Raw genomic sequence first — 6,949 nt, forward strand, 5'->3', positions numbered from 1 at the left:
GGCCGCACTACATTTTGTGCGGTCCGCATTGGTCCCAATGCGGCCACACCACATTTTGTGCGGTCCGCAAAGCAAATGTTCAGAGAGTGGGTAGTCTGAACCCCACCTCTGTGCGGACCGCGGTCGATTTTGTGCGGTCCGCACTGACCCCTGTGCGGCCGCACACCATTTTGCGCGGTCCGCACTGTGTGATTTCTGCAACCTTCTGCATTTTTTCTGCAATTCTGCTTCTTAACTGCTGCACCTGATACTAACAAGTTTATTTGGATTGTGTTTGTAGACAATGGTGAAACAACGAGGTAAAGGCTCTAAACAACCGGGCAGAGGAGAATCCTCCCAGGGAGGGAAGCAGAAAATGATAAGACTGACTCCTCAAGCCCGGCAAAACATTAAAAAGACAAGAAAGTTGATAAAAGCTGCTAATAGAGCTGCTTCCCAGTCCTCGGGGAGTGAGTATGAGCCCTCCCGGGAGATTTCTTCAGACTCCGTGCTAGAGTACATTGAAGACTGGCCGGAGAGGTTTAGACTAACAGACACTCCTCCACCCCCACCCCCCCACCCCCACTGCCCAAGCGTCAGTGAATGTATCTTCTGGGTCGTCTGAAGGCCCAGCTGAAGGTAGTGAGGAATACTCCACCTCTCCTACAGCTTCATTATCTGGAGAGGGTGCAGTAGGAGGCAATGAGGAAGTAGGAGGAGAAGAAGAAGTAGGAGAATGAGGTGAACCACAGGTGGGGGTATTGCTAGAACTAGGAAGCCGGAGGTGTGGCAAGACCGGTTCGTCAGTGAAGTAGCATACTATGAATTTCGGGAATGGTGGCTGGTGAGGAAGTTGATCTCGGAGAGGAGTTTCGTAAATAGAGGCTTGCTACCTCACAACCCCAATGTGAGGAGGCGGTTTAGGGAGAGAGTTGGCTGGGCGTACTTTTTGAGTGATTGTGTAGATGCCAATGAGCACTTGGTCAAGGAATTCTACGCCAACGTTTCCCACATCAAAAAGGGTACAAAGGTGACCAAGGTGCGGAACTTGAAGGTGTTGTTTGATGGGAAGACGATCAACGATTACCTTGGCTTTGATGAGGAGGATGAGTCCTTGTATATGGCTAAGATGGAACTGGGTGAGGAGGTTCGTCCATGGTTGGCACAGTCCCTGGCAGTCCCGGGTACCACCCCCGACTGGTTGGCTGCGGGCGTCAAGATTTTGAGGCGTAGTTTGAACTTTAGGGCAAGGGGGTGGGAGATATTTGTATGTAGCAGGTTGGACCCTACGACTCATGACAACTCCCTACCTCTTCACCGGGCAGTTTTGGTGGCTTCGATCATGGCGGGGTACCCAATCAATGTGGGGAATGTGATGTCGAGAATAATTACAATTGTGGGTGCTGAGCATGACAGACACTACCCGTTCCCCAGTTTTCTCACTATGTACTTCCGGGATCTGAAAGTGGAAAAGAGGCCCTTCGACATCAAGGTTAAAGCGAAGGCCCCATTTTCTTGGTACAACATGCAGGGGGATGATAACCCCAAGAGCAAGAACTTCAAGAGTATGGCTACTGCTCCAACTGGCCAGTCTGAAGAGCCAGTTGTGGTAGTGACCCCTGCTGAGCCTGCCTCTACTTCCACTGCTATTCCTCCTGGTCCATCCACCTCAGCGGACCCGGAGATTCCATCTTCCCGTGCACATCCAATAACTGCCCACCGACTGAGCCAGGCTCTTCTTAGTATAAACAACTGGATGCAGACTGCATCATCCAAGTTGTCCGCTCTCACTACCACGGTGGAGGCTCAGTCGGCACCTCCACCCCCACAGGTTCCCCAGTCGATAGAGGATGCTCTCAAAGAGATTTTAGACAACCAGAAGAAAATCCTCGACACTCAGAAGGTGCTTACTGATGCAGTTGATTTACATAGCAAGGCTCTCAAGGAGCTTGCTAGGGAGCACAAGAAGCTGAGGAAGACACGAGCCTCCAAGGATTCCGTGAAGGAGCTGAGAGCTGATGTTGACAGACTGAAGGCAGCTCAGCTGCCTTTAGAGTTACTGCTCCAGGACCCAGTACCAGCAGTTCATCCCCAGCCGGAGCAGTCATAGAGCCCTCCCAAGAGGAAGAGGATGATTCCCAGAGCGGATGATGCAGTCATCCAGTTGGCCGACCCACCAGAGGCTTCCTCCAGTCAGCCACAGGATGCACTTCAGGAGCCTGTCCAGGTCTAAGCCCAGGTCCCAACAGCACAGCAGCAGGCCATCGGGAACCAGTCTGAGGTTCCTGAGCACAGTGAGGATAATGCCAGCTTTCATTTGAGGGGGTAGGCCCCACTTTTTATTTCATGGATTCATTCGGATGACTGTATATATATTTGATACTTTTTATGCTTTCTTTATCTTTTCATCTTTGGGTTGTATATAGTTTTAACATTTCGTTACATTTATCGCACTTTTATTTTACTTTGGTTCTGTATATAAAGTCATGCTACATTGTACATATTCATCCCATCTATTGTATATTCAAATCCCCTTCTGTATATATTCATTCTACTTTCCACAAATTTTTCGTTCTTAGCTTCTTATTTGTGTTTCATAGCTTCTTGTTTTGAAAGTTTGCAATAAGCCTTTGGTTTTCTTAATGCCACAGTTCTTTCCAAAGGTGGAGTTTGTGTGAACCGGGTGGCTCTTCCCAATGATGGATGGCGTGACAACCTTCTTAAGGGTTTGAGTCCATTTTTCTTTTTGTTTTTAGTAGTTAGTAGTTAAGGGTGCCTCAAGCAAAGCTTCACTGGAGCCTAGCACATTTGCCTTTGATCTTATGGTCAAAAACTTGTTGTGTTTAGGATGGTGAAAGTCGTGACCTTGAGACTCTTGTGTTGACCGATAATCATCAAGTGGTTTTTTCGGGACCATTGTGTGCTCAAATCTTATCTAAGGTCATTGTGGGCCCCCGACTCTGTGTCTTTAGCAATCTCATAGCTTGTGTGGTGAGTAATTGCATTGCAAGTCCAAGTCCCGAGCCATTGGTCTAGAACTTGCCCTGAATGTTTGTTGAGGCAAAATCCTAAGTGAATTTTGACTTGAGACATGACTATAGGCTCTCCTTGTTCCAAATGATAGTTTGAACACATCCATAACCTACCAATGATAAGATCCCTAGTCAACCCTTTTGAGCCTTAGACCTTTTTCTTTCAAAAACCATGATACAAGCCTTTACCCGTTCTCAAAGATACCCTCTCTTGGCACCCGATCTGTCCTTTAGCACATGGAAAAAGTATAAGTTTGAGGGGAGAGACGAGGATTGCAACAAAGTTTTAAAAAGGCACAAAAATGAAGAAAAGGAAAAGCAATGAAAAAGAAAGAAAAGCAAAAAGACAAAAAGAATGTTCAATATGAAAGAGAATAAAAAGGGATTCAAGAAAGGCAAAGAATGAAAGGTATAGAAAGTTGAAAAAGAAGAAAAGGTTTGAAATGTACAAGAAAGAGTGACAATGTGTCTCTCTAACCCCTTAGAAAGAAGTAAAATGACTCAAAGAGTCAAGTGAATGTGTGCCAAATGAAATAAAAGAAGTGCTTAAGGGAAGATGGAACCTACTTAGACCAAACATTTCCTATCCTGAACCAAAAGCCTTCACAATGTCTCCACAAAAGCCCTATATGATCTTGAGTTGAATAAAGCCTTACATTAATGGTGACTCACATAAGGGGCAAGCATATGGTACTTAGAGCCGGTCTTGTGACTTTTCTTTTTGAGAGATGAGTGAATTCCTATTACTCGTAATGAGTGCCACTATTCTAAAGGTGAGGTTTGCTTAGGAAAGCTGAGGATGTGTGAGTTTGGGTTCCACAATGACCAAAGTAATAGAAAGAGTTCTTTGATGTGTTGAGTCAACTCTTGATGCTCTTGTGTCGCACTTAATCCATGGTGTTTCAAAGAGTAAAAGTTGTTAACCATTCATTTGTATTGAGGGCACTTGTTAGTCCCAAGTGATGCTACATGAGGTCACTTTAGGACAGCTGAAATTTTCTTGGAAATTCTCTAAAAGGGTGGGTCTTATTTTGTTTGCTTGAGGACAAGCAAAAGCTTAAGTTTGGGGGAGTTGATAACTAGGGATTTAGATACCTTTTATACTCCTTCTTGCTTATGTTTTGATTAGGAATTTGTACAAAATAGTCCCAAAAGGCTCACAAGTTGTGCTTGATTGCAGGTTTGATCAACAAAGTGACAAGATGTCAAAAAATCGGCTCAAAAGGAGTGAAACTTGCACAGGTACCAAGACAAGACAAAGCTTAGGCAAAACAAGGCCAGTGCGACCGCACTACATTCTGTGCGGTCCGCACTGTGAGGTTCAGAGAGCATGACATTCAGGCATAAAGGCAATGCGGCCGCACTAGGATTTGTGCGGGCCGCACTAGGATTTGTGCGGTCCGCACTGAGATCAACGCGGCCGCACTCAATTTCGTGCGATACGCAGTGAGAAGAATCAGAGAGCTGCAAATTCCAAGTGTCAAGCCAATGCGGTCCGCGCTCCATTTTATGAGACCGCACTAGAAGCCTCCGCGGCCGCAGTCCATTCTCTGCGGTCCGCAGTGCTCGAGTTCAGAGAGTTAGATCTTCAAGTTCAGAGCCCTAGTGCGGCCGCACACCATTTTGTGCGGTCCGCATTAACCCCGCAGGGGTATTTTTGTCCAGAATTGTCAGCTTAGTATAAATAGCTTCTTTTCCATTTTTAGGTGAAGCAGATAGATTTTGTACTGAGCTGCGCTCGTGACTTCCGTTTCTTTAGCTATTTTGGGCAATTTTATCTTCATTTCAACATTGAATCTTCTAGTTTATCTTAGTAATTAATTAATATGAGTTTTTCTTCATCTATTTCTTTGTTTCTCTTTCTAAATATGAGTAGCTAGACCCATCAGCTAGGGTTGTGGCTCAACCCTAGTGTGGGTAATTGATGGGTCTTGTATTTTAGAGCTTGATTGACTATGGGTGTTTGATATTTGGGCTAATTCCATGTTTAATTATTAAATTAGTGGTTGCAAACACTAGTTTGTGTTTAGTTGACTTTTGCTCTTCTTGAGAAATAGAGCCTAAGTCTCTAGAATTAGTCCAACAAGGAATTGGGGCGTACTCAAGAGAATTGATAGCCCCAATTAAAGGGTTAAACCGAGAGATCGTAATACCCGACTTGATCCTCAATTGCTTGTGCAAATTCGTATACCCAATTGGTCTTGAGAAAGTCAATTCGGGCAAAATCACTCGAACTACCGAGAGGTATAGAGTGAGTAGAATCGAGCAATGGTTACATCATACTCCCCAAATGTGTCAATCTAGCTTTAGATTCAAGAATCCGTCAATTGACCACCTAGGCGAAAGTCACTACCCTAGTGCCTTTTAATCACTTAAACAACTTGCAATAGTTTAATTCTAGCTTATAATAGTTTAATTGAGCACTGTAGTTTATAGAATTAGATTCATAATTAAAACCCCAAAATATGTAGAAGTGCAATTTGCAGCAAATACACAACTCTAAATTAGATAGATACCCGACTCCAATATCTAGCTCTCTGTGGAAATAGATCCCGACCCTAAATCGGGTAAAATCTGCTTCGACCTCTCTCGCTACTTAATAGTAGTGCAGGGTTGGCCGTGATCAAATTGTATGAAGAATATGTGCGAGCACGTGATTTTTGCCCTAAGCAATAATTCCCAAAATTTCAAACAAAACAGTTTTTCTAGTATTTAAAATTTTTTTTGTGAATTTTGTGGCATCCTTTGGTAATTGTTGCATTTTTATTTGTGCATTTTAATCCATATGAAAATACCAAAAATATGCATTGGCATTTAGGGATTTAATTTCACAATTTTAGTACTAATTAATTTTAGAATAAATGTAGAGAAAATTGCAAGAAAATAGTTCTTTGCATTATTAATTATTGCATTTGTTTCAAATAGAGTTATAAGTAATTCTAGGAGTTAAATAGTGTAATTAGGTCTGTGCTTTGTTTTAGCATTTTATAAAATCAAAAAAAAATAATAAATAAATACAAAAAATACAAAAAAAGGAGAAAAAGAGAAAAATTCAAAATGGTCTTGAGTAAAGACCAAATTTGGGCCAAAATCAGGTAGCCCAAACAATTCCCACGTCCAGACCCAAACACCCTGCCCGGTCCAATTGCCTCACGTTCAAAATGACGTCGTTTTGACGTCGTTTAATCACGACCGCCTATTTCCCCAAATCCAATGGCCACGATTAACTCTCAAAATGGAATAAAACTGTCTGAATTATACACAAAAAATAAAAACATAATTCCTCTTCCTCGTACCAACCCGTCCCCTGTAACGCCGGTGCCGGCCACCCTCCTCCGCCCTAGCCCCACCGTCCCTCCGCCGTCCGCCGCCGGCCGGAAATCGCCGCCGCCAGCGGCGAAGCTCCGATGACCACCAAAATTACACCCTGGAACCACTGTCTCCTCCTCTTTCCAAATCCCCAAATATCATCCCTCAATTCCTAGCCAAACCTCTCGAATATTGGATCGAATTTTCCGGCCATGACACAACCTTGTCCAAACCATCCCAAACTCACACCATAGAACCACCTTAACTTCCCCTACCCAACCCCCATAGTCACTTGTCTCGAACATGGCCGGAATTGCTCAAATATCCGATCGAAAATCCGGTCATAACCCTAAATTCTCCAAACCCCACCAAATTAATACCACGTGACCTCTTCACTTCCCTCATGAGGAATTTGTCATCATTAGCATTCAGATCTCACCAGAAATAGTCGAATTTTGAATCTGAAGAGCTATGCGACTTTGGGAGTTGTACAGATGAGTCCTCTTCCTTTTGTGTTTGATTTTTTGCGCTGTTAAGATTAGGTTAGTTTACAATTAGTATGTTAGGTTTTAGATTAGGTCTGTAGTTACTGTTTCTGAAATTGGATAACTGTTAATTGTATAGCTTAG

This window comes from Nicotiana attenuata, chromosome 2, assembly GCF_001879085.1.
Source record: "Nicotiana attenuata strain UT chromosome 2, NIATTr2, whole genome shotgun sequence".
NCBI lineage: Eukaryota > Viridiplantae > Streptophyta > Magnoliopsida > Solanales > Solanaceae > Nicotiana > Nicotiana attenuata.